Source organism: Amblyomma maculatum, chromosome 7, assembly GCF_055883805.1.
Source record: "Amblyomma maculatum isolate TAMU_Amacu chromosome 7, ASM5588380v1, whole genome shotgun sequence".
NCBI lineage: Eukaryota > Metazoa > Arthropoda > Arachnida > Ixodida > Ixodidae > Amblyomma > Amblyomma maculatum.
In genome coordinates this window covers 92,055,499-92,082,783 of record NC_139350.1, presented here as the reverse complement: position 1 = coordinate 92,082,783, position 27,285 = coordinate 92,055,499, and positions in this window count along the sequence as shown.

Below are 27,285 nucleotides of genomic sequence, written 5' to 3'. Positions count from 1 at the left end.
TAGTGGAGGAACAGAGCGTGTGCTTGCCAATCGCAAACGTGCTCATCGAGGGCCCTTTCGGTGAGTTAACAACCGAGGCTGCCGTTTCAGGAAAGCTTCCTAAGTGCTATCCGTATTTGTTTTCCAACAAATCGGACATGCTACTGCGAAAGAGGGGCATCCTTTTCGGAGACAGAGTTGTGCAAGCCTTAACACGTTCAAAGGCGCGAGAACTAGCTACACTGCTCATTCCAGAAAAATCCACAGCGGAGGAAACGGCAGTTAAAACAGTGGTCGATGCGGAAGATAGCAGGTCAGAAAACTTTGAAAGCGAGGCATCTCAGATAAGTCAACTTGAAAGTGAGCTTGATGAGACGCGGAATGAGGACGTTCTTGAGAGTAACGTCTTGCAGCCAGTGTCTAGTAATCTCACGAGACTTCTAAGTGGAACCCGAGAGGACTTAGCTATGGAGCAAGCCAATGATCCCTTGATACAGGAGATAAGGGAGCACCACCGCGCCACTAAGACAGCGAAGAATATTTCTTTCGAGATGAGAAAGGGAGTGATTTATCACTTATTCAAGGATAAGCACGGAGTAGAGCGGGACCAATTAGTCGGTCCCCAAAAGTACCGCGAAGACTTACTGCGACTTTCCCATGGCAGCTCGTGGCCATGTCACCTTGGAATAAGGAAGACAAAGCAGAGGCTGTTGCAAGAATACTATTGGCCTGGATGTTTTAAGGACATGGAAAATTTTGTACGGTCATGCGACACGTGCCAGCGGGTTGGAATGGCGCAAGATAAGTGGAAAGCTCCGATGGTGTTAGTACCAATCATTACCGAGCCGTTTCACCGGTTAGTAATAGATGTAGTTGGACCACTTCCTGTGACAGAGTCAGGGTACAGTTATATCCTCACTATGTTATGCCCAGCCACAAGGTTTTCAGAAGCTGTTCCGCTGCGCGAGGTGACGTCCGAGAGTGTAGTGGATTCGCTGCTGTCAGTGTTTGCACGAGTTGGATTCCCTTCCGAGGTCCAAAGTGATCAGGGTAGCGTTTTCACAAGTGTCCTCACCACCTCATTTCTCGAGCGATGCGGCATTAAGGTAGTGCATAGCTCGATCCACCATCCGCAGAGCAACAGCGTAGAAAGATGGCATTCTGTTCTCAAACGAGTCCTGAGGGGACTGTGCTATGAAAACAAGCGCGAATGGGATACCTGCCTGGCAAAGGCGACCGTGGACTACTTGGGTCACAATGTAGGTCAAGGTTTCAGGAAACCCAGCGAGATTAAGATTTCTGCGGTTGCAGACTACCCGCGGCCGAGCACGAAGACGGAAATTCGGGCATTCCTGGGGCTGACGGGATACTACAATCACTACATCCCTAACTATTCAGCTTTGGCTAGCCCTCTGACCGACGCTCTCCGCAAGACAGAACCGACAAATGTAGTCTGGGACGAACAAAAGGAAGCCTCCTTCGTAAACCTGAAGGCTGTGCTGATTAGCCGTCCGCTATTGCCAGCTCCAGACTATGACCGAGAATTCACGGTCCAGTGTGATGCAAGTGATCGAGGGCTAGGTGCTGTTCTCTGCCAGAGAGATGACGACGGTAATGAGCACCCCGTGCTCTACCTGAGCAGAAAACTGAGTTCTAGAGAGAGGGCTTATTGCGCGTCAGAGAAAGAGTGCGCTTGCATTGTATGGGCCATTCAAAAATTGCAGTGCTATCTTGGAGGGGCCAAATTTACCGTAGAGACGGACCATTGTCCCTTGGCGTGGCTGCAAACTGCGACATCGAAGAACAGTCGCCTTCTGAGGTGGAGCTTGATTTTACAGCAGTACAATTTTGAAATAAGATACAAAAAGGGGAAGTTAAATGGGAATGCGGACGCGCTTAGCCGCTGTTTCTAAGCGGTCCGAGGTGTTTCTCACCATGCATCCAAATTGATAATCAGGTTTGTTTGTTTTTTTCGTGCGCTTGTATATGTGTGACTATCTAAAGCAGCACGTTTGGTTTTCTAAGCATACGTGGGTCCTGAACGTCTTGAGTGCGGGCTTTTCTCGGACAACGATGGCAGTTTTCTTTTCACCTGGTCTCTTCAGAAGGGAGCCGAGTGCTTGCTTAGACATGTGTTTGAGTTTCAGAGACCGCTCAAGCAATTTGGCCTACGACAATCAAGACAACGCGACAAGCAACAGCGGGCTTCAAGCGGTCATGTGCAGGCCATTAAGTCGTCTCTTCATGCAGCAGCTGCGACTGCCGCCCTCCGTGACTCTCCTGGCAGGGGAGGAGGCTGTTACGACCGTGCATGGTCCGCACTTGCACGCACTATTGTTCGCCTGTGGGCATGGATATGTGCTGTGGATATGTGCTGTTGGTGCAAGGGCGCTAAGTGAGCCTGTTTCCCTGAATCCTTTTGTGTGAGCCTGTTTTGCTTTGTTGAGACCCTGCAAATGCCAAATTGGCCCTGTCAAGGGAACGTCTAGAAAACTACAAAGAAATGTCGCCCTGTGGGAAATAGCCGGAAGTGCTTTCGTTCAATTGTTCACCCTTCCCGTCGAGAAGCGCTATGGTCAAGTGAGGAATGCCTATTGTCCAAAGGAGACGACGTCCGCTGACGTGCAGGACAAGAAAGGAGCATGACGCACACGTCCATTAGAGGATTTCCCGGGAATGCAGGAAAGATTTGCAATTGTCGGAAAGGGACAATGCTGGGAGCAGTATGTGGCGCGCACGTGCACTTGGGTTTCTGAGAAGGAAATCCACTTACCGGAACCAGCATATCGGATCTTTGCTGAATAATAGAAATGTACCTCCTCGCCGTTCCCAAGCTCTTCCCGCCAACAAGTGACCACGCCCAACGAAACAATGCCGGACCAGTCAGTGCATCAGACCATCAGTGCAGTGATGTGTTCGATTGGATGCCGATATCTGAGGGGCGTGCCCTGGAACTGGTTGGTCAGCATCTTCAGAGAGGGGCTGGACATAGGGGGTTTTAAGGACGTTGCAGAGCACGAAATGGGGCTCTGAGCCCTGGGTAAACGGCTCATCCAGACGCTTCTCGCTATGAACTCTTAACGCTTGCCATTTTGCTGATATACCCTTCTTTTTCATGTAAATACGTTTTCTCAAAGTGCCATTAAACTTGCTTGTATATATTTTACCAACTTCGAAGATTCAATCCTTCATCAACCCGAAGTCTCTGCACGCTACCAAGTGAAGGCCGGGTCGACTTAGCCCCAGCGTCACAACAAGCCACTAACTGTTTTTGCCTATTTTTTTAGGACGTGGAACGGCGGGGGCAGATATTCTTACCGCGCTGTGATTTCCGCAGCTGCTTCTGAGTTGGTGAGGATGTAGGTAGTTTCCTCTAAGATGCTAAAAAAGTGCGCGAAAGCAGTCTCCATTGCCTATATTGCCTCTAGAGTAACGGTGGTGCTTATGATGGCGGTGGTTACTTCCAGCAGTGTATGATCAACTACGTTGGACCTCAATGCCGACTCCGGAAAGCCGACATCCGGAAAGTGCTCCTGGAAAGCCAGTGATTCCATATAGCTGTTGCGCTATAAACGGTACAGTCCAGCTACAACGCAAGTTCTTGTCCCGTGAACTGTGTCATAGAAGTCTTCCAAAATGCCATCTTTTTTTTTTTTTTTCATTCGCGGGGAAGATGTAGACCACGCAAGCTGTGAGAGTATTGACGAGCACTCTTTCCCAAATCTGCGGCAAAACCACATTGAATACTTGCGAAGTCGCACACTTTTCAAAGCGTGAAAGGGCCGCGAACAAAAAGACAACTAGAGCTGAAAAGGCATGAAAAAAGGTGAACCCGCCCTGCATGTGAGAACCACTTATTCGCGAGGACGAAAACCGCTTATTAGCCTACATACAAGGGGACTGTTGTTAGCTCACACTCAAATAAACGAGAAGAACAAATTTATTGAGGTCGCATTAGGAAATTAGGTAGAATGTCAGTCCGCAAGAAGAACGTGCCTGTGCGAACTACGCTGTTGCGATGCGTGTCCATTCTATCGCTCGGTCCACCTTCAACTGACTCTCTCGGTATCCACATTCCACACCTTCACATCCGTTCTTCCCACGGCTGAATCCCTGATACCGACACGTACACCAGTCACACACACGCACACACACACAGCTGCACACTTCAGAGACGGCTCGCTCGCTCTCCTCATGTGATCTTGCTCTGCGGTTTCGTGTGCTGCGCCGACGGCCGTGAGAATGTTCGTTTTAGCCTTGGCTGGGCGCGGTGTCGGATAGCGGCGTCAGCGTTCGATGGTCAAGGTAGACAATGCCTAAACGGGCGCTTTGGTCGGCGTAGTCGGCGTAGCGCTGACACTGTATAGTGTGCCATGGGCTTATATTTAGCCATACTGATATTAGATTTAGCAATTACGCTCATATTTGAATTTCGAAAGCTTTGTTCAGTCGCAAGTACAATGCTTGGGTAAAATGTGACATTTTTATTTTCCTATTTTTACCCCAGCCAGCTGTTTATGTCCATTTTATATTCATATGTGGGATCAATGTTTCCTTTATTAGGTTGCCCGTTCGAAGAGGACCTATGCATCGTAGAGTGCTACCTGAATAAAACTACCAAGAAACCGCAGAGGGGGCGCTGCGGCGGCCTTTTCTGGACTAAATGCATTTGTGAAGGAGAGTACCGGAAATAAATGTCGCAACACGCCTGTGCACCATTCTAACACGAGCAAAATAACTTACATGTTGTGCCTTTTGCTGCGGCGATGCCACTTATATTGCGTACGTCAAATCTATATCATTTATTGGAGAGATTTAGCTTGCCGGAGACGTACTAGTGTAGACGTATACCGGTTTGCCTGACCCCTCCTGCGCACGCGCATTTACAGGGGTGAGTCCAATCGCGGCCGCTGCGCGCTTGCATGGCGTATGTCCGGTAAACCGGTAATATTACACGTCTCCGGCTAGCTCAGTCTCTCTATTAACAAGGTTGACGGGCTTAGCGGACTCTGGAAAAAAAAAGCACGAAATATTAAGGGTGCGGAAAGGGCAGCTCTATTAACGTTAGGTCCTTAAGGGAGTACCTTTTTTGTTCTTGTTGACAGTACATCCACGTTCACTTGAAAACGTTAGGGAGATGTTCTTTTTGATGAGGGCGTCACCAGTTCGCATCAAAGGACGTGAACTTTTGTCAATTTAATTTTTCTCGCCGTTAAGCGAGTCGTCTTTTACCAAGTAAGCGTTACCGCAGCCGCATAGAGCAAATTACTGATTTTCACTAAGAACAGTAATTGGATGAATTGGCTGCCGTGTTCCTAACTGAGAATGATTAACAAATAGGATGCTCCACGGTAATATGGGGCTTTCCGTAAGGTCACCTACGGTGCGGCCTGCATGTTTCGGGGGAGACTGAGGAATTAGCACTTGTAACGAACATCATAACGCCACCTATTCAAAGACTTCCTCCTAAATGGCTATTTTCAATGAACCACGCGCTTTTCCTAGCACACTGTATTCTGCCTTGAAAATTCAAAGCAGCGCAAACAAAAGAAAGGTCCAGGCAAACGGGCGTCACGCACTAGCGGAAGTGCAGGGCTTTTTTTTTCGCTGGTCTTCCGTTTCATATGTGCTGTTTCGTTCTTTCGAAGTGCGGTCCAACTCACTGACTACGCTATGTTGCTGCAGTATTGTGTCTGCAACGTTGTTGCCGCCAAAATAACTCTCTGGCCTAGTCAAGCGGTGGCTTATAAAGCCAGTCAGGTCATCAGTAGTGTACACAAGGTTCCGAACAAATCGGCTCTAATAAATGAAAGTATCGCATAGAGCCGAACACACTTAGCAAGGGCCAGTTCACAGTACAATGTTCCATCTTTTGTCCATTGAGTTTTGAAGCGAAAGCCTCACTGCGCCACCTTGGTCTAAGGTCCCAGCGTGGCATATCAGTTTCACTTCAAGGAGCCAGAAGATAAAGTGTGGCATTATTTAGCTTTAAACTTTCACCATGATGACACTTAAATAAAAAAATCTGCCTCCACCGGGTATCGAAGCCTACGATTCCCCGCCGAAGGTGAAAAACACTTTTCTTTCTCTTTGTTTTTGCAGACATTTCTGCCCCACCTAACCATACCATGCTTGTGGGTAGGAGGCAGATCAGCAGATGCATACAGGGCCCACACAAGTATAAGAGAATACAACAAGATTTGATAGGGGAAAAAAAACACTGTTACAATACTTGCATGCAGCATGACGAGTACAGTAATTACTGTAAAACTAATTTCAGAATAACATGATTAATATCTTTTTCAATTCAAGGCATGCAAAAAAGTAGACAAGTTTACATACACTATGAAATCGATAGGAACCACTTTTTTAGCATTCTTTTAATCTCTTTGATGCTGGTGTATACTCCATGTATTCTTTAGGTAGCTTGTTCAAACTATACGGCACAAAGTAATTTCTCATCCTTTTGCCTAATTTGCGTACACTTTTGAAATATGTCTCTGTTTTCCTCAACGTTCGTTCTTTTTTAACCGGTATTCGGTACTTATTGTTATAATACTCGGAGATTAGTACGGCGTAAGTATGTAGTTGGTGGAAATTAAGCATGTAGATTTCTTTCATTCTCTCTTCTTTATGAGCATCATGGAGGTTTGTTCTATATGCCATGCTTCTACATATTCTGTACAGAAGTCTGATCATTTTTGTTTTGCATGTTAGCAATAATGATAACGATGGTGGTAGCGATAACGATAACGGTGCATTTTGTTCATAATGGTGATAGTAGCGATAGTGATGAGCAACAAGAAGCGTAACCATGCCTATCGAAACTTCAGTTTCGCCTGGATTTAGATAGGTTAAACGACGACAGCTTTTTTTACCCGGTTACACTTGCAAGAATCCATGCAGGAAAACGAAACAAAATCTTTAATATCAGGTACAACTCAAAAATGAACAGCGAACGCCTTTCTATAGGAGCCCTCGAGGTAAATGACGTTGACCGAATATCATGATGCCGTGGTTTGTCCCTTTGTGTATGCTAGCGTGACGCGGCGGAGACTTCTGGGTGTAAGATTAAGCGCAGATTATTCAGATCGACTACGACGTCGCGACAATCGGCCGTGTATGCTATTGACTGGAGGGTCGTTTTCGAGGAGCATTTCAGGTTGGTTCTCTTGTTGAATCGGAGTTTATGCCGAGTACACGCGATAAATCTTCGAAATGAGAGAACGAAGAAATGATTTTTGCAGCGAAAAATGTGAATTTAATGCGCAAGAATTCCATCCATATTCAATGTTTACAGCTTTGCTACTGTTGTCAACAAGAACTAATCGCACAAAACCACGTACTATTATTTGTTAGGTGTGAATTCATACCCCTTCGAGGCGGCAGCTGGTCCTTTTGTGCGGCGTAAATTCTTGTCGAAACAACACGGACTAAAGGCTATATTTTCGCTCTGTTTGCTTTTGTGAACACGAGCCAGCAAGTAATCGATAAGCTTGTGCGGAAGAAGAAAGCTTTTATACACCTTTTCTTCTGTGGTTTTTCCACGGGGTTCCTTCTCAAATACCAGAAGTGTGAGAGTGAACAGTTTATGGCAGTCAATTTGTTACGGAATGTACATAAAAGTTCTCATCTGGCTTGATTGGGTACCTGGTGCAAAGAGCCGGCTAGAAAAGCCTGTTTAGCTTCACATGTGCAATATATGCGCAGTAGATATGCTACTTTCGGCTTCAGTGTTAGCGCATATCTATACTGTCACAGAAAGTACTGGGGACGACGGCGGCCGGCTACCAACGTCATTCTGGCGCACGCGAGTTCGCCCAGGAAGGCGCAGAATGCGAGAGCAAGCATTAAACCCCAGGAGAGGAAGAAAGGAGTGATGTCCTTGAGACGAATGTTGCCCACGGATGGGTCTCCGGTGACCATGCAGCGTCGCCAGTGGCCCTCGCTCTCCTCCATCCACTTGGACATCAGGCCGCTTTCCAACACCAGGTTTACCCTGCACAGTTCCCGAGTGTGGTCAGAACATTTGTAAAGCCAGTTGTTTTTGTAAAGTCATTGCGTTAATATGAAAGATGCTGTCATGTTGTTCTGTGTTCTGTTCCGAAAATATTCGAAGGGCCACTATGGCATTTAACGATTGCAAAATCACGTCCTCGCCAGCTCCAAAGTGACGCCGTGTTTCATATATTCTGAAATGTCGCCTACATTTTGTCGCTCGCGTAAAAATCGAGGTATTGAGAGCGACTGTGGATACTGAATATTTGTCCAGCGCGTCTAGCAAATCACAGCTCCTATGTTGTGACCTGCATCCGTGTCTTTTGCAGAATACTGCCGCGAAGCGTTCCAGTTTGTTCAAGGTCAATGCAACCATTCTTTGTTCACGCTCAAAATCCGCCGGTACCCAGCTTCATCACTTTGCGACGTGAGATGCGATCAGATTCCAGGTTTATCTTGATTGATCTAAGCCCTGGTTCACTGCTTTTCTTTTTTTTTTATTAGCCATGTCTCGATCACAGCTTCCACATTGTTCCATATTGTTGTAGCTGCTCTCCACCTTGTCTCGATGGTGCCTCACCGATTTTAATTACAGAGAGGCGAGAGTGGTGGGTGCTAAGTTCTTCGACGACCGCGAAGCAAATTGCTGCTGTCGCTGGTGCCGGGTGTTTCTTCGCGGGCGCAAATCAACTCGATAAAGTGTTTCTTTTGGGATCCATTCGTTACTACTCACTTCTGAACTACCGTCACCACTGCAGGACAGATAGGTGAATACGCCGTTTGTTTTGTGTGAACAGCTCGATTATTTTTTATTTTGCGTAAGTACACCACCGATGACAGCGGCGGCTAAGTTGGAGAAAATAACTTCCTTACACTGCTACGGTATACACCGCGGTACAGGGATGTAAGCATACCTAAGCACGTCGAAATTCAGAATAGTAACTTTTTTTATCGGTGTCGGAGAAATTGACAAAACAGCATCGTAGCCTTTTCACTTTACAAAGAGTGGAACCATGCCGGAAAAATGACAAAACTATGACCCCAAAAATGTGCAATAATAAACTAAAAAGGTTACCAAGTGAAAATGCTCACTGCTGTGTAAGTGCCGCGAGCGACATCGAATGGACTGTGCTTCCTAAAGAGCGGGTCCTGAATGCCACGCACAGCAGCAACGAGAGCGTTATGTTTGGTGCGAAAGCATCTAGCACTTTATGTCCGACAAATATAGCATGGTCTTTCGTATCAACATTCTCACGCAACCGTAATGCTCTGTCCAGCGTTCAGGGTTGTGTATACCATTTTGATCCTCACTCAGCATCCATGTGGTAGGAAAATTAGAAGCTCATTTGCGATAGCGATTCAAACCGATGAGTCATATGCACCACAATTGTATGCCGGCAATTGTAAGTGAAGGTGTCCACCGGAAAGTCGGATGCTGCGCCTTTCCTTTAACGTAAAACCAAACCGTGGTGGCCGCATTTCGAGGCATCCGTGCATGTGCTGTGCGATGTCAGAGCACTAAACCCTCCAGTAAAATTCGACCGCGGCTAGTGGTCAGCGTGCTGCAGCATGATGCGGGATATTAGAGAGATTTAGCTTACCGTGATCCGCCACCGCATTTTCCACTGCGCATGCCCAGATCCCCTTGACGCCAATAGACGGCGCCACATACTGGATGTCGGCACACAGACCTGCCGCGTCGGGACCAATCAGCTTGAGCACCCCGCTCACCGTGGTAGAAAGTCACGGTGGCGGATCGCGGATCACGGTAAGCTAAATCTCTCTACTGTAAAGCCTGTGTTTAGGTCGGGTGACCACAAGCGCAAGCCCGGCGAGCAGCCCATGCACAATACGAATCAAGTGAGTGCATGTCTGCTAACATAGCCTCCACTGCTCTGCGGTCATTTGTTGTATGTTGTAGGCTTGTGAGCTACCTTTCAGCAATGTTTTAGTGCTCCAATATAAGCGCGAGAAATCACGCAGTAGCTGAACGACCGCAGCCAGCTACCGGCAGCGCCTTTAACTACAAATCTCGGGGGAAGCAGGACTTCGGCTTCAACTGTGCGCTAAGTAATGAAAACAGGAAATATCAGCAAGGTCGTGAAAAAAAAAACAGAAAAAATATCAGTGAAGGATAACAAACGTAAAGAAGGGTGCTTTCTGTTTTGCGATACGCAATTCAATTCCCAAAATTGTGAACACGCGCATTTTTTTAAACGGGAAGTCGTTTACTGAAGCAATTTTTTTCGCGCACCGCAGGATTTAGCCGCAAGAATCGACATATCGACAAAGATTTTGCTACATATCGGTAGGTTGTACCATTCCCATAACTATATTGGCAATGGTACTTTACAATAATCCTATACTACTTCACGATTAAAAGTAATAACCAAGAACGCTGGAGTGGTGTCATTGCTAGGTAGTCCACTATTCGTTATCATATATGTTTCCAGGTTTAAGGCTAATCGCTCGCTGCGAGCTCTGGGTGCTTTCGCAAGGAATTATTGCTCTTAATTTTTCCGTTTATTCTAGCTGTTTGGGGGCCGTCCAGGCTTGATGGCGTCCTGCTTGCACTGCAAGAGTCGGTGAGGTATAATCAAGGAGCAGGAGAAAAGTACGGAGCCTATGGGAGCGTGGAATTGGAGACCAGGCGACGTAACTTCTTATGCGACAACGCGTCCCATTCCTCTCGGCCGTGTAGGCGCACTGCAGTCGCAACATCGCCCGATAACTGCATAAATATTGTTATAGAAAGTGTGTCGATTATAAATTCACCAATAAAAAATTATTGGAAAGATAAAAAACAAAAAGCTAACGGCTGCGCTGTAAATGACATTGTACATCAGTGATCGCGTAATCATCCAGTGAGCTTTCTCCTTGTTTATATTTTATGAAAGTCATTCAACATGACATTACTTGGTGAAGAACCCTCGATGCAGGGCTTCGTCCATATTTCGGTAGAAGCAGTAGCCGAAGGGAAGCCTGTCCACGGGTTGACGGGCGAGCACAAAGGTGCGCACATTGGTGCGCTCGCAGAAATCTGCAACGTGTACCAGTATGTAGCCGCGATCAGAAAGGATGACGGCTTGACGTTCGGCCACTTAGATCATCATCGAGTCCTCGAACATAACATGAAGGAGATGCATGGCCCGTCTGCGCCGTGACCGAGCCCACACCTCTTGCACGACCGGGGATTCCGCCTGCTGCGTAGCATAGTCGAAGGCAGGCTCAAACAAAGGATGGTACTCCCTATGGTGCACCACCAGGTGCGCTCAGAACTTTTGTCGCTTTGTATATTTACATATTACGCGTTTGAGACGTGGTGATACACGTTGAGCAATTAGGTAAAGACAGCAGTGACTGATCAACTCTAAGTCAGGTGCTGCACTACTCCAACGCGCGCGCGCTGAACAAAATTTGCAAACACGTTCTATGGCGGCTGTCGCGCATTGCTGTAGCGCAAAAAAAAAAAGAGCGCTTTCATTCGAGTTCACGGCGGTGATTTATTGTTGTCATTGAACTGCAGAGAAGCAAAGTAAAAAAAATTAAAGCTTTACAAAGTGTTCGAAATCATCGAACCGGTTCGATTACCCTGACTAGACTCCTGTTTAGGGAAAAGTCTGAACAGAGCTACACACGCTTGCGTACATTTGTTCACGCTCTTGTTTGCAGCTAAGAGCTCTGTCGGTTCACCGGTGTGAATTTGTAACATAACTGCAAGACATTCGAAAAGGCTCATTTCGTTACGAATAAGCACCTGAACTATCTTTAACCCGCGGCAGCTAAAATAAAAAGCAACAATGCTTAAATGGAGTGCGATCGCACTCGATCAAATAAAATTAAAGCGTGGAATCAGCTTCCACTCGTGCAGAAGAACGCGACAAAAGTTTATTCTTTCGTAGAGAATTATTTTCGTCAAGAATGAAACTCAGAAACCTGCTTCTTATCACCTCAATTCGAACCGACCTCCATTTACTGCGATGAGCAGAGCGCTATCGAACGGGTCCGAAAAATGCTAAATCACCACGTATTTTGTGGCACTAACATTTTAAAAAAGACGTTAAAAATTCGTCACTTAAGGCATAGTGAAAATACTGGATGAACACACATAGCAAAGCAAAGGGAGTTGTAATCCAGGTGTTGGTCCAAAGGTTAAAGAAATCCCCCAAAGGTAAACAGGATTTGTAATAAAGCAGTGATTACTCACTGGCATCCTCCGACGCGATGCCATGCGGCTACAAGGGAACGTTATACAGCTTTCTCAGAAACTTCGTAGTTAACAAATTCGTCCAGATTCGGGGTTCGAACCCAGGACTACCGTCTTTCCGGGGCAGTCGCTCAAGATGGCTTTGCGAAGTGGAACAGGGGGGCGCTGCCGCTAAATTCATTATTAAGTGAGTGGAAAAAAAGCATGCAATAACCGTTAACGGTGACAGCAAAGGTGCTTTTTTGTACATCTCCCATTTGTTCCCAACAGCTGGATTTCACACAGCGCGTTTGCAGTGCCCTGTTGTTTTATGCATGATTAGATATGTATTCGCTTCAGGAGAAAAAACACTTGTGTTACGGCCTGTATCACGTTAGCTCTAACATGACTCGTGGCCTCATGAGAGCAATTTCTATAAAAGGCAGGAAGGGCATGGTATTACAGCAACAGGAACCATCTGCTTGTCTGCGTGCCGATCAATGCCCAGCTTTCGTGGGCCTTTAGCAACAGCGCCTGCTCTTATGCGGAAACGGTTGAAACCTGTAATTTTGAGAGCACTAGCGATTCTGCGTGAACGAGCAATTTTCATGGCCAACTTTTCCTCGCCGCTGACAACCAATTAAATGCTTCCTGTGCTCACAGCAACCACCTCCGACAGCCATTGAAAATAATTGGCAGGTACCGAACAATCGAAATTCCCGCGTTGAGTTTAAGTGTTCAGATGCCCCGCGGTACGTGGCAAACTATAGGAGCAGCGTCTGTCCAAATTTCCCGGGCTTGATGTAGCGCCTTGGTTGCTTGTTGCGCTGGCACTCACGCACCAAGTTGGGTGGTATGGTATGCTGCAAAATGACTTTTTTTTTCACGCGAACTTTTATTCGACTTCCCGCAGTGCCTTAGAGGATTTGGCATTTGGCTGCTGATCTCAACATCGCAGGATTGAACCTCTCCCGAGGGGGCCATATTTTGATGGAAGCAAGATATATATAAAAAAATAGCTTTATGTGTGCCCTTATGTCGCGCGCATGCTAATTAAACCCGGCGGCCTAAATCAATCCAAAGCCTCCAATACGGGGTACCCCACAGCTCATATGTCAATTCAGGACGTTCAACATACAGCCCAATTTAAATTGTTTACAAATGTTATTCGTGGCAGGCAAGTAGCTTTTAGGCAACGTACTGTACTCGTGTTGCAACATTATTGCATTTTGAAGCATGCTAGCAACGCAGATTACCAGTCGAACGCGGCAGATGACTCGATCTCCGGGGCTCTGAAATGTATGTGTGGAGTGAGGCGACGCCGTAGTTTAACTGTTTGCTTGGAAGAGAGGCCTCCAGATACCCTGGTGGTCGAACTCACGTCGTCGAGGGAGAGCGAAGGAAATTTGATCGTTTCAAACAGCAGATGTGAATTTTTCAAACAGCAGATGTAGATTTTTTGTTATTTAACACGCATCAAATTCTTTTCTTTTTTTTTTTACTGCAATTCACCGCCACACAAATGCGACCACGCCGCTCACAAGAATCCCGGAAATTCCCGTACCGCAGTCTCAGAGCGATCGCGTAGGTCCGATCGTCGTATACACTTAAATCACGTAGAAAGCAGAGATAAAAATTCCTTTGCCCCAGTTATGTTTCGAAGCAGCTGTCCAAGCTGTCACCCGCCGTGCTTATCCAGAGGGCGACGGTCTGTTCAGCTGCTGGCATTCGAAAGGGTTCTCCTCTCACCCGCCGTGCTCGGTTGCGTTGACCGGTGGTCTGTTGAGGTGTACCTGCTGAGCACCTTGGAGAACTACTCGGAGTCGAACAAAGTTTACAGCATGTTTATTGCAACTGGTCTCTTGCCCCTTCCCCCAAAGTCACCCCTGACAACTCGTTAAATAGGCTCGCTAAACAAATATCATATCGCTAAGCCGAGAGGGACAAAGTAAACTCTCTGGGCGGGGCCAATAGGCTCCAGCATAGTTCATCCTCACACCCGTAGTGCTGTACGCACAACATCACGCGTGCACATTCCATGGATTTCAAATCAGCAGCTGTCGTCACGTGCGCCCGTGCCGGACAGCCCGAATCCCGTTGGAATGAGCTTCATGGCATCCGCTGCTCCTTTACACAAGAGCCCAGCGCGCGCACACACACCTCCACACACCGTGGATGATCTGCAGTCCGGAACTGCTGCTCGCCTTGCCGACGCGCGGACATCCGGAGTCGTCTTGCGGGCGGCGTTGCGTCGGCGACATGAAATCCGCGCCAGCCACGCTTTCCGCGATCCAGGGTCACGGGAAATGAACGAAAAGGCACGCACCACGCGCCGGCTCTCAAGTACAAGCACCGCAGCTGCGCTCTCGACGAGCAGGCGCCAGCTCAGAAGCCGCCGGTGTGGTATGTCGCGTTGATGAGCGCAACACTTCTCCACTAAGTGTGCTGCATAAGTCTTTTTATACTGCAGCCACATACCACACACAAGCGAACAACGCGACGCGGCTGGCGTCAGGTTCAATACCCCCCGCCATCCGCGCCCACACGCAATGGCAAAGCCTAATACGTTCCCAAGCCATTTAACTTTGCCTCGATGCGCTAAACTCCATTTAGTTGGCCGCCACCAGCCTTGACATAGCATCGGCGTTGGCATTTTGAGTGCCCCTCTTATGTTCGATCGTAACATTGAACCTTTGGAGAGTGAGAACCCAGCGAGTTAGCTTGGCACTATGCGGGCTGGTAAGTGTAAGGTACTTGAGGGGATTGTGGTCCGTTACCACACGCACCTGTGCATCAAATATCCAAGCCTCGAGCTTACTGAGTGCCCATATGTTCGCGTAGGCTTCCTTCTCGATTGTGGCCCACCGAGTCGTGGCCGGACTGAGCTTCTTGCTTAGAAATGCGATCGGGAGTTCGTTCCCCTCCTCGTCGCACTGTGCGAGTCATGCTCATACGGCGTAGTCGGATGCATCGGTGGATAGTATAAACGCCTTACCAGGATCTGGTGCATACAGAGATGTCGCACGTCCTAAACACTAATGCTCTCGAACGCCTTCTGTGCCTCACTGTCCCAAGGTAGCAGATGATGGGTCCGCCTCTTCGTCAGGTTAGTCAACCGAAGTACAATACGCGGTTAGTCAGGGACATACTGTGTATAGTAGTTCGCAAACCCGAGAAAACTCCTCAGATGCCGTTTCGTCTGGGTCGGGGGAATCTCCTCAATAGCGCTGACCTTTGCAGGATTCACGCTTTGCTTAACCCGATCCTACTATGTGACCAAGAAGCTCTACCTCCCCTCTTGCGAATCGGCACTTAGCTGCATTCACAGTGAATCCCGCAGCTGCTACGGAACTTAGAACATTGTCGATGTGCCTCAGATGATCCTCCCACGTCTCGGAGAATATGGCGAGATCATCAATGTAAGCGCAGGAATACTCTCTGTGTGGTGCTAATACCTCATTAATGATTCGCTGGAACGTGGAGCTAGCGTTCCGAAGCCCGAAAGGCATCACTTTCCAAGCGTAATGCGCGACCTGCGTTACGAACGCAGTCAATGCTTGAGACTGCTCATCTAAAGGTATTTGCCAATATCCCTTCAGCATGTCAATGAGGGTGATGTAATGCGCCTTTGCCACCAGAAACAAAAGCTCCGAAGGTATGTTCATGGGGAATGCGTCCGGTTCCGTAATACTGTTGAGCCTGCGATAGTCGCAGCAGAGCCTTATGCCGCCGTCCTTCTTAGATACACATACTACGGGATAAAACCAATAAACTAAAAGTAGCGCCAACATGTGAAGTTTGCCGCCCGCCTCCTCTCCTGCGCTCTCCTTCGTCGTTCGACCCTCTCATTGGCCGAGTGCCGTCACGTGCGCGCGCGCCCTTTTTTTTTTTGCTGGGAGTGCAGCTTCCTCCTTTCCAGCGGGGCGGGCGGCGCGCGCGCGGCACATATCGCCGTGTGTTTTGCTGCCACGCGGACTGCTACTAAATCGTTCCCGCTGGCTATTTAATTTTTTTTTTCAAGCATGTTGCGCTCTTTGGCCGGTTGCTGATAGAAGCACGGTGGTGAAGGCGAGTTCAACCAACGCAGACATCGCGTACAAATGGTGTCACGCACTGACAGTTGAAAACGGAACCGTTTCAGCGCAAAATATAAAAAAAACTGCTACCACGCTTCTCAAGTTTCACGGTAGCTTACAATTCAGTCCAACCTGCAAAGAAACCACACAGACTGCAGCTTCCGCAGCCTAGTTAATTTTTTTTTTCAAGCATGTTGCGCACTTTTGTCAACGGCTGACGGACTCAAGGAGGTGAAGGCGAGTTAAATCGACGCCAAAATCGTGTACGTATGGTGACACACCATAGCAGCTGAACACGGCACCGTCTCAACGCCAAATATAAAAAAAAATAACTGCTACCTCCCTCCCCAAGTTTTTTTTTTTTTTTTTACCTCCCTCCCCAAGTTTAGCCCCGCCGGGGTGGCGCAGTGGTAAGACGCCCGACTACTGTGCCGGAGTTCCCGGGTTCGAACCCGACCTCGGCGGCTGCGTTTCGATGGAGGCGAAACGAAGTGGCGTCCGTGTGCTGTGCGATGTCAGCGCACGTTAAAGATCCCCAGGTGGTCGAAATTACTCCGTAGCCCTCCACTACGGCTCCCCTTTCTCTCTTTCCACTTTCATTCCCACCTTCCTCCCTTCCCTTACGGCGCGGTTCAGGTGTCCACAGAGCAAGTGTGACAGATACTGCGCCTTTCCCTTCTTGTGAACCAACCAATCAATCCCCAAGTTTACCGGTAGCTTACAAGTCAATCAAAGCTGCAAAGACTCCACACAGACTGCAGCTTCCGCCGCCTATAGTTAATTTCATCTGCAGCTGAAGTTGAAAATACATGGAAGACAGCTGCTGCCACACTTCTCAAGTTTACCGGCAGCTCGCAGTCCAGTCAACGCTGCGAAGAAACCATACACAGACTGTTCCAAAATTGTTCATGTCCGCCGCCTAGTTACAAATTTTATAAAGCATGCCGCTGAGTGGCCAAATGTGACGAACTACGGACACACGGAGCTGACGGCGAGTTGAACCAACGCCGAAATCGAGTATATGTGGTGTATGACACTCACAGCTGAAGCTATTCTGGCGGGAAATCCCTGTCAACATTCGGTAATTATGTTTCAGCAGTGAGTAATATTTTAGCCTGAACACATTGCGACAAAATGCAAGGCTCTGGTGAGACCCGGCGCACGGCCGCCTCAATCGGCGCGCGCGCGGCGCTGATCGAGACGGCTGTGAAGGGCGCCTGCTCCGGAGAGCGCGCGCTAGTCGCGCACCCCGTAGGTGGAGCCACGGTTGAAATGCGAGAGGAGGAGCGGCGCCGCCGGAGGAGGAGAGAGGAGATGGCGCTACTTTTAGTTTATTGAGGGGTTTTACTACGGGATGGGCATGGGCGCTCTCTACCGGGAAGATCAGACCCCGCTCATGCAGTTCGCTAATCTGCCTTTCCACTTCCTTCCGAAACACCATTGGTACCTTGTACGCATGTCCGGCTATCACTTCAGATCCTGCCTTCAGCCATATTCTGTGCATGCCAGCGGTGCACTTGCCCGGTTTACTATCAAATACTTGTCCATGCTTAGCGAGCACCGCGGTTAGCTCTCCCCGTTGCGATGGGGTAAGGTGGTTCAAATCTTCGCCTGACAATCTACTTCCTTCGTCAGCCGGTGTTGGGAATGTGGGCACGTCGCCGACGTCACCGTCCTCTTCGACAACTGTGCCTACAACATTAACGCGTGCGTGGTAAGCTCGGAGTTTGTTGGCATGCACAGCTCGACCTGTGCCGCCTTGCAACTAGATTAGGTAACTGTAGGGCCGCTACCTTTGTACAACTTTGACCGGTCCTATCCACTTTCCCATCAATTTGCCTTGGCCTTCGTTCTCCAACCACAACACTTCGCCCCCTTCCGCGAACTGTTTATCTGTCGCGCGGAGATTGTAACGACTCGCGTACTTTCTCTGAGCATCTCCGCAATTACCTTCAGCTCTCGCATGTGCCTCAGCTAACCGATTGCGCAGCTCCGAAAGATATTCCTCGGCAGGAATTGTTAGAGAGTTCGGGACGGACCAGTCCCCGCTCCACGACTTCTGCAAGATGGAAAGGGGCCCCAATGGCACCTACCCGTACATCAGTTCAAACGGTGAGCGGCCCGTCGTTTTGTTTCGGTAGGTACCTCTCTGTATGCCCACAGCAGAAATGGAACAAATATGTCCCAATCCCTGCCATGCTCCTCCACAATACGGAATAACATGGGTTTGAATGTACCGTTCCAGCGCTCAACCAGTCCATTGCTTTGCGGGTGGTCGGGCGTGGAGAACCTTGGGCATGTTCCAAGCCTGGGCAGCATCTCTCTAGTTAACTGAGCTGTGAAATTTGTGCCTTGATCATAGCGCACCGTTTCCGGTATACCCATGCGTGCAAAGATCTATAGCAACGCCTCGCACGTAGCCTTCGCTGTCAGCGCGCGCAAGCATACGACCTCTGGCCACCGAATGTTAACATCAACAACGCACAACGCGTAACGGTGCCCTCGCGCAGACGGTGGTGCAATTGGCCCTATGCAATCGACGTTGATGGCTTGAAACGGGCTGTCTGGTCTAGACAGGGGTGTGATCGGCACACGATCGAGAGTGCGTGCAGGGGCCTTTACCTGGCATGAATGACACGTACTGCAGTGTTGCTTGACATCTCTGGCTAAGCCGGGCCAGTAAAACTACCCCTTTATTCTCTGGAGCATTTTACGTTTGCCCAGGTGCCCTGCCCACGCAGAATCATGCGCCAACCTTAAAACCTCCGAGCGCCGTTCCGAAGGTAGTACCAATTGACAACACTCGTGTCCGGCAACTGGCTCTCGGTGGAGGAGCCGCTCGTCCCGTATAAGCATGCCATCTGAGCCTTCTTTAGCCTGTGCCCATACGTCTTTTAGCGATTCGTCGGCAAGCTGAGCGTTCCGGAACAGCTGCCTTGCTGTCTGATTCGTTTCGGTTTGGCTGGAAGCAGGCTCCGCCTCGACGACGCACGCCACAGCATCCGCGTTAGTGTGTCTCGTAGCTGGCCCATCTGGTTCATCTATGTCTGATTGGAGAGCTACTAACTCATCTGCTTGCGTTATTGCTCTCTCCTCGAGAAGCTCATTGTAGTCATCTGGCGTAATCGGTGCATCTACGCCTGCGACTAGCTCATCGGTAAGCGTACACAGCACTCCTCGTTCGGACGGGTTGACCGACACTAGGTAAGCACCCTCCGTTGCCTTTAATGGCACGTAAGCCACCTCGGCGACTGTCTGACTCCCAAACGCTCCTGTCAGTTTCAGCGTTGACCCCACGCCTTCATACTCGTAGCAAAGTGACTTACGAAGAACTGTCACATCGGCACCCGAATTTACCAAGGCTCTGAGCTGCTGGCCCGTGCTCTCTATTGCGACAATCAGTTTGTCGCCTGCCTCGTTCTGTCGCCTGACACTCCCTGTCGCCATCTCCTCGCTAACTGGAATTTCCACTCGAGCAACAACCTGCCTCTCGCCTCTGCGACTGCTACTTCCATCTTTTGTTGAGGCCGTTTCTTTTCTCGGGCATTCTCTTGCAAAGTGGCCTCTCTCGTGACATTGTGACATTTATAGCACTGTCGCCCGGGGCGCCTCTCATCCGTGCTGCCTCCCAATTGAGATGCCGTAGCGGTTCGCTTTTCGGCATGGTGGTTTGCCGTGCGGACGCAGCTATTCCTACCGCTGACCTACACCTCCAACTCTCTTCGAAGTTCTCTGCGAGCTCTACGAGGTCACTAGGTTTGAGGAAACCTCTTATTCAACGCAACGTGTGCTCTTGTATCGGCGCATAAGCATTCCTTGATTTGGTCTGTCACCGTCAGCTGTTTGAACTCCTCGATGGTGCGCACTTTACAGCTGTCTAGGTAGTAGCTGAGATAATTCTCCAGTCGTAAGGAGAACTGCTCCCAGGTTTCTCCTGTCGCTTTGGTGTTTGACGAGAATAAGCTCTTCTATTCTGCGCCTGAAAGTCGCAGTCCGAGAAGAATTTTGTCTTTTAAAGAAGCGAATTGTTTTTCCTCTCGTCTGTTGATAACCGTACGAGGAGCCCTCGCGCCCTTTCGCTCAACGTCGGTAACACCAATCCGGCCCACAACTCGGTCGGGACGTCGTACGAGCATAAGGTCGCCTCCACCTCCTCAAACCATCCAGGCACTAATTGCTCTTGATTCGGCATAGGTGCCAGGACCCCTTTCAATAGGCTCACGTATTTTAGCCTTCTATCTTCATCTGTTCCAGCATTCGCCGCGACGGTGCTGCCGCTGTCGCTAAGCTCCGCGCTGTGTCCATAGCGCAATCGCTCTGTTTCTAGAATCAATTTTTGATTCTCTTTCTGGGCCTCTACAATCTTTAGTTGCAATTGCAATAGTGCCAACTGCTCTGACGTAGCCACCAGTGCGGACTCTACCTCGTCTTCGCCTGCCTTGCCGAAGGTTGCCAACTCTTCACTCTGATCCCCCTCTGCCATATTTTCTCCTTCCTTAGCGCAATCGCTCCTCAAAACCCAGGGCTTTGACATAGCATGCGCCCGAAGATGCCAAAGGGGTACTCACCTGACTGCCGCTGGTGTCCCTTGGGCCCCGTGTGCCAGATTCAAAAAGATGGGAGCGTCTTCACGAATTGGCTTTCCAAGCGGTTGTCACGGTCAGGCGTCGTCATTGACGAGGCTCGTAGTGTCGCCGTCGTCGTTCCCGTAGGCTCCAGTTCTGCCACAGCAGGTCTGTCCGGCTGCTCCAGTTATGTTTCGAAGCCGCTCTCCAAGCCGTCACCCGCCGTGCTCATCCAGAGGGGGACGGTCTGTTCAGCTGCTGGCATTCGAAAGGGTTCTCCTCTCACCCGCCGTGTTCGGTTTGGCTGACCGGCGGTCTGTTGAGGCGTACCTGCTGAGCACCCTGGAGAACTACTCGGACTCGAGCCAAGTTTACAGCATGTTTATTGCAACTGGTCTCTTGCCCCCAAAGTCACCCCTGACAGCTCGTTAAATAGGCTCGCTAAACAAAGACCATATTGCTAAGCCAATAAGGACAAAGTAAACTCTCTTGGCGCGGCCAATAGGCTCCAGCATAGTTCATCCTCACACCCGTAGTGCTGTACGCACAACATCACGCGTGCTCATTCCATGGAGTTCAAATGCGCAGCCGTCGTCACGTGCGCCCGTGCGGACAGCCCGAGTCCCGTGGGAATGAGCTTCCTGGAATCCGCTGCTCCTTTACACTAGAGCCCAGCGTGCGCACACACACACACACACCTCCACACACCGTGGATGATCTGTGGTCCGGAACCGCTGCTCGCCTTGCCGACACGTGGACATCCGGAGTCGTCTTGCGGGCGGCGTTGCGTTGGCGACTTGAAATCCACGCCAGCCAGGATTTCCGCGATCCAGAGTCACGGGAAATGAACGAAATGGCACGCACCGCGCGCCGACTCTCAAGTGCAAGCACCGCAGCTGCGCTCTCGACGAGCAGGCGCCAGTCCAGAAGCCGCCGGTGTGGTATGTCGCATTGATGAGCGCGACAGCCCCCTTAGTTGGCGTACCGTCAGCCTTCCAGTTATTCTCTAGTTACACTATTGCCATTTTATCATCGTCCTTCTACCTCTCGCCAGCCAAGGCCGCCTTCGCCTCATCAGATTATTTATGCCATGGATATGTGTATATATTATTACTTAAACAGGAACGTCGCGAAGGCAAGTCCCTTTGATGCACTTGATATATATATATATATATATATATATATATATATATATATATATATATATATATATATATAAGCATAAGTAAATAGACGTACTTGGTTGCTAGAGGTTATACATAAGTGAAAACTTGCTTCATACTGTTTCCAAGTTTTTTTGGAGTCGCCGTTTCGGCAGGAGCCCTGCCTTTCTCAAGACTGAGGGTACATGGTTCTTGTTTGTCTTCTTATAGTGTTGGCAAAAGGTGATACAAACAGAATATGGGCACATACAGGTGAACCAGGTGCGCACGCACAACACACACATACACACACTCGCGGAGAGCAGGGTAGGCGCAAAGGGTCATCCACCCGGCCGGTGATGAGGTGGAATACATATGTTTAAAGGAGCGAACAGTGTGCGAGTGCAAGGCAAACGTTGTGTTTTTATTTTGTTTTTACTGTTGACATTTACAGGAACTTCTCTTCGCCGCTAGGGATGAGGATGGCGCTGGTGCACGCTCACATGTTTAAACCGGTTAGGGAACATATATACCCAAGCAAGTGGAAGGGGGGACAGCCGTCGATCTAGCTCAGTTGGAAGAGCACTAGACGCGACATTCGGAGGTCGTGGGTTCGACTCCCACCATCGGCGCGTTGTTTTTCCTTCCGCTTTGCATTTAATGCTCTTTATTCCAATAATCACCATAAGACAAATCCCTGTAAATGGCAACAGTATAAACAAAAAAAAAGATATTTGCCTTGCACTCGCGACTGTTCGCTCCTTTAAATGCTTTAATAACGAGCCACTCATTTCCCTTTCAATTGTCTGCTATTTATATTTATCTATATATATATATATATATATATATATATATATATATATATATATATATATATATATATATATATATATATATATATATATATATATATATATATATATATATGTGTGTGTGTATATATATATTGTGAGCACTGTATGGCCCTTCATCTTTTACACGGATGATCGTGCTGCTTCATCCTGCTCTCTCTCTCGTAGACACCCATCGTCATCGCTGAGTGTGGTTCGCTACAGTGTGCGACCAGGGCTTCAGGTCTGCAATAAACCTGATCCGCCGAGCCCGACGTTACACGTGGTGGAGGTGCGCCTTGACTTCCTCGCTGCTTCGTCACCTGCATCTACCTGGAGCTCCGTTCTGGCCGCCGTTTGACTCCGACCACCATCGTCATGACCTAAGAGGGCCACGCCCTAGCTCCCCTTGCCACTTGGACTGTGAGCAGCCGTCAGCGCGACCCGCAGATGTTCGCCGGTCTCCGCGGCGACAACGCTGACGACTGGCTCGACAGTTAAGACCGGGTCAGCGCTTTCAAACGGTGGGACGATTCTCTTAAACGAATTAATGTGTCCTTTTACTTGACGGATGTGGCCAAAACGTGGCTCTTAAACCATGAATCGACGATTCCGGACTGGGCTACCTACAAATTAAAGTTACGCCAGATTTTTTTTGCGCTCCTAGTGTTCGCACGGAATTCGCCAGGAAGAAGCTGGATTCCTTACTTCAGCGGTCCAATGAGACCTATACTTCTTATATAGAAGACGACCTCGCACTTTATCGGCGCATAAATGACACCATGCCACAGGCCGAGCGGGTTCGGCACGTCCTTAAAGGTATTGAGTTACTCGCCTTTAACGCCCTGGCCGTGCAGAACCCTACCACCGTCGACGCCATCATATCGACTTGTCAACGCCTGGACGAACTACAGTCAATACGCCTGCAGCCTGATCCCACTTCCTTTAGTTCCACTGCCGACTCCGACCTCCGTGCGCTTATCCGCGGATTAATTCGTGAAGCGCTCTCGGCTCAAGGTAATTTGTGCCCCCCAGCATCTGAGCCACATCCTTCAAGTGCTGGCCTGCGTAGCATTGCCAAAGAAGAGCTGGCCTCAATGACTTCTTCCCCCTCAACACCGACCGCTCCTACCACCTCTCATGTGCCAACGTACGCCCAGGTCACGCCCTTGCCACCTGCATTTGGAGCGCCTACACCACCAGCGCCTACCACTGCTCACGTTGCCGCATTGGCACCACCTGCCGCGGCGCCGGCATACTACTCCACTTAGCTCCCAGCCCGCCCTGTTTGTTATTACTGCGGGTACCGAGGCCATATTTCCCGTTTCTGTCGTCGCAGGCTCCAAAACAAACGCCGCGGCTACGACTCATTTGAAACAGACTACCCTCCTCGCTTCTTCAGCTCTAACTACCGCTCATTCCCTGATTATCCCTGACGTTCATCACTCCCGCCAGAAAGTCCCGCTCCGCCTGGTGGTTACAGGCCTTCAAGACGCCGTTCTCCTTCTACTTTTCGCCGCTCAACCTCGCCGCTCCGCCAAGCTTCTCTGACGCCCCCCCCCCCCCCCCCCCTCCTATCAATACTTTGACCACTGAACTGCACTCTTCGGCCATCCCAAAAATTCTCCGGAACGTCCCTCCAATGATTTAATTTTGGGTTGAAGGTTTACCTGTTGAGGCTTTAGTTGACTCTGGCGCCGCTGTTTCTGTGATACACACTGACTTGTGCTTCCGCTTGCGAAAAGTGAAAGCGCCTTACGATGGACGTGAACTCCATGGAGCTAATGGTGCAATCATTCGGCCTTCCGCTAAGTATACTGTGCGAGTTTTTGTTGATGGTGTCCGCCACCGTGCACAATTTATCGCGATGTCACCGTGCGCTCAACCAATTATTTTAGGCTGGGATTTTCTGTCCGCCGCGTCAGCCAGCATTTCGTGTCGTGACAGGGTCATTTACATGAACGAGAGCGATCCGTCTTCTGAACCTCCCGACTCCATCATTGCCTGCTTGCCGCTACTGACTCATTGTTTCCCCCATGGATGCGAACAGCTTGTCGCGCTTACTTCTACTCACATTGATAACGAGGATGCACTAATCGTGCCTTCTGATCGCCATCTAACCCGTGGAATCGCGTTACCACCAAGTCTTGTTCGATTTGAGCACGGCACAGCGCTTGTCACTGCTTTGAGCACTGTGCTGACTAAAGGGACATGTTTTCCTTGTGCCCTGGACATTCGACCGGTGTCCCTCACCGCCCTTACCGACCTTTCTTCCTCACCAGCAGCTTCTTCCGATGTCTCTCTCTGTGTTATATTTGGCACCAGCAATCCAGACCTTCCTGCGTCTCGACAAGCTTTGCAGGAATTGCTTCGAAAACACCAAGCCTCCTTTGTTGTCGCTTCTCCGACCTTGGGCCGAACTTTTGCTGCACAGCACCGCATCACTACAGAAGGTACTTCTGTTGTTAGCCGCCACCCTTACCGTGTTTCCTTATCAGAACGTAAAATCATAGAAGATAATGTGAATGATATGCTTCAACGAGATATTATTCGGCCAACTATAGCCCCTGGTCATCTCCGGTCGTCTTGGTAAAAAAAAAAAAGGATGGTTCCGTGCGTTTTTGTGTTCATTACCGCACACTTAACAAAGTCACTCGCAAAGATGTTTACCCTATGCCACGAATTGACGACTCCCTCGACTGTCTTCAGGGAGCAGAATATTTCACCACTTTGTATTTGCGTTCCGGTTATAGATTCCGATGTACGAAGCCGACAAAGAAACAAATGCATTCGCTACTCCAAATGGGCCTTACGAATTCAATGTCACGCCTTTTGGACTTTGTAATGCCCCCGTTACGTTTGAGCGCATGATTGACACTGTTCTTAGAGGACTTAAGTGGAAAACATGCTTGTGCTACCTGGACGACCTAGTAATCTTCTCTGCAAATTTTTCTGATCACTTATGCAGCCTTGATCAAGTATTAACGTGCCTGGCATCCGCCGGTCTCCAGCTGAACACAAGAAAGTGTATTTCGCCAAGAAATCAAGATCCTGGGCCACCTCGTCAGCCGCGATGGCATTCGACCCGACCCTGACAAGCTTGCTGCAGTTTTGAACTTTGCACGCTCTCAGCGGACTAAGGAACTACGCAGTTTCCTTGGCCTGTCTTCGTACTTTCGCCGTTTCATTCGCAATTTCGCTACCATTGTTGCACCGCTCCACCGCCTCCTTACCGACCGTACTACTTTCAATTGGTCCGAAGAATGCGAAAAAGCTTTCCAAACCCTAAAGAATGCCCTCACTTCGAACCCTATTCTCGCTCACTTCGACGACACTGCTGCCACCGTTCTTCACACCGATGCTAGCAGCCTCGGTATCGGCTCCGTACTTCTGCAACGTGATACCGCTTCTCGGGAAAAGGTAATTGCGTTTGCCAGTCGAACTCTAACACCAGCGGAACGCAACTACAACATCACTGAGCAAGAGTGCCTCGCCGTCGTTTGGGCAGTTCAGAAATTCCGCCCCTGCCTCTACGGCCGCCATTTCACGATCGTTACCGATCACAACGCTCTGTGTTAGTTAACAACCCTCATCCGCCGGTCTCCGCTGAACAACAATCCGCCGGTCTCCAGCTGAACACAAAAAAGTGTAATTTCGCCAAGAAAGAAATCAAGATCCTGGGCCACTTCGACCGCCGCGATGGCATTCGACCCGACCCTGACATGCTTGCTGCAGTTTTGAACTTTGCACGCCCTCAGCGGACTAAGGTTCTACGCAGTTGCCTTGGCCTATCTTCATACTTTCGGCGTTTCATTCGCCATTTCGCTACCATTGCTGCACCACCTTCTTACCGAAGTACTACTTTCAATTGGTCCGAAGAATGCGAGAAAGGTTTTCAAACCCTGAAAAATGCTCTCCCATCGGACCCTGTTCTCGCTCACTTCGGTGACACTGCTGCCTCCATTCTCCACACCGATGCCAGCAGCCTTGGTATCGGCGCCGTACTTCTGCAGCGTGATACCGCTTCTCGGGAGAAGGTAATTGCGTTTTCCAGTCGAACTCTAACACCAGCGGAACGCAACTACACCATCACTGAGCAAGAGTGCCTTGCCATCGTTTGGGTAGTTCAGAAATTCCGCCCTTACCTCTACGGCCGCCATTTCACGATCGTTACCGATCACAACGCTCTGTGTTAGTTAACAACCCTTAAAATTTGACTGGACGCCTGGGCCGTTGGATTCTGCGTTTGCAGGAATACACCTTCGATGTCACATACAAATCGGGTCGCAAAAATCGAGATGCCAATGCTCTTTAGATTCAGTGCACATGGTAACTAGCGCTAAAGACGGGGACAGAGGAGAAGCGGACACCACGAACGCTAGTTGTCCGCTTTCAGAATCCCCAACTAGTCCTTCGCGCATTCCTGCGTGCACCCTCGACGTCCCAATGTCGTCCAGAGCTCCAAACATCACCAGTGCTCCTCCCGTCGTCGTCGTCGTCGTCGTCCAA